This window comes from Corvus brachyrhynchos, unplaced genomic scaffold (genome assembly GCF_000691975.1).
Source record: "Corvus brachyrhynchos isolate BGI_N302 unplaced genomic scaffold, ASM69197v1 scaffold1219, whole genome shotgun sequence".
Lineage (NCBI taxonomy): Eukaryota > Metazoa > Chordata > Aves > Passeriformes > Corvidae > Corvus > Corvus brachyrhynchos.
The window spans coordinates 12,605-12,863 of NW_008240069.1; the positions used below are offsets into that span (position 1 = coordinate 12,605).

At 55.2% G+C, this 259-nt stretch overlaps 1 protein-coding gene across 1 annotated transcript in view; it reads right to left on the minus strand.

The window, feature by feature from the left end:
- LOC108449201 (epithelial discoidin domain-containing receptor 1-like) overlaps nt 1–259 on the minus strand; it is a gene marked incomplete at its 3' end in the record, with an annotated part of 18,963 nt that overhangs the window by 12,598 nt on the left and 6,106 nt on the right. The gene's annotated exons all lie outside the window — the stretch shown is intronic.

Consider the following 259-nt stretch of genomic DNA (forward strand, 5'->3'; position numbering starts at 1 on the left):
CCCAACACCCAATGAATGACCCCAACACCCAATGAATGACCCCAACACCCAACCAGTGACCCCAACACCCAACCAGTGACCCCAACACCCAATCAGTGACCCCAACACCCAACCAATGACCCCAGCACCCAACCAATGACCCCACAACCCAACCATTGACCCCAACACCCAACCATTGACCCCAACACCCAACCAGTGACCACAACACCCAACCAGTGACCCCATGACCCAACCATTGACCCCAACACCCAATGAATGA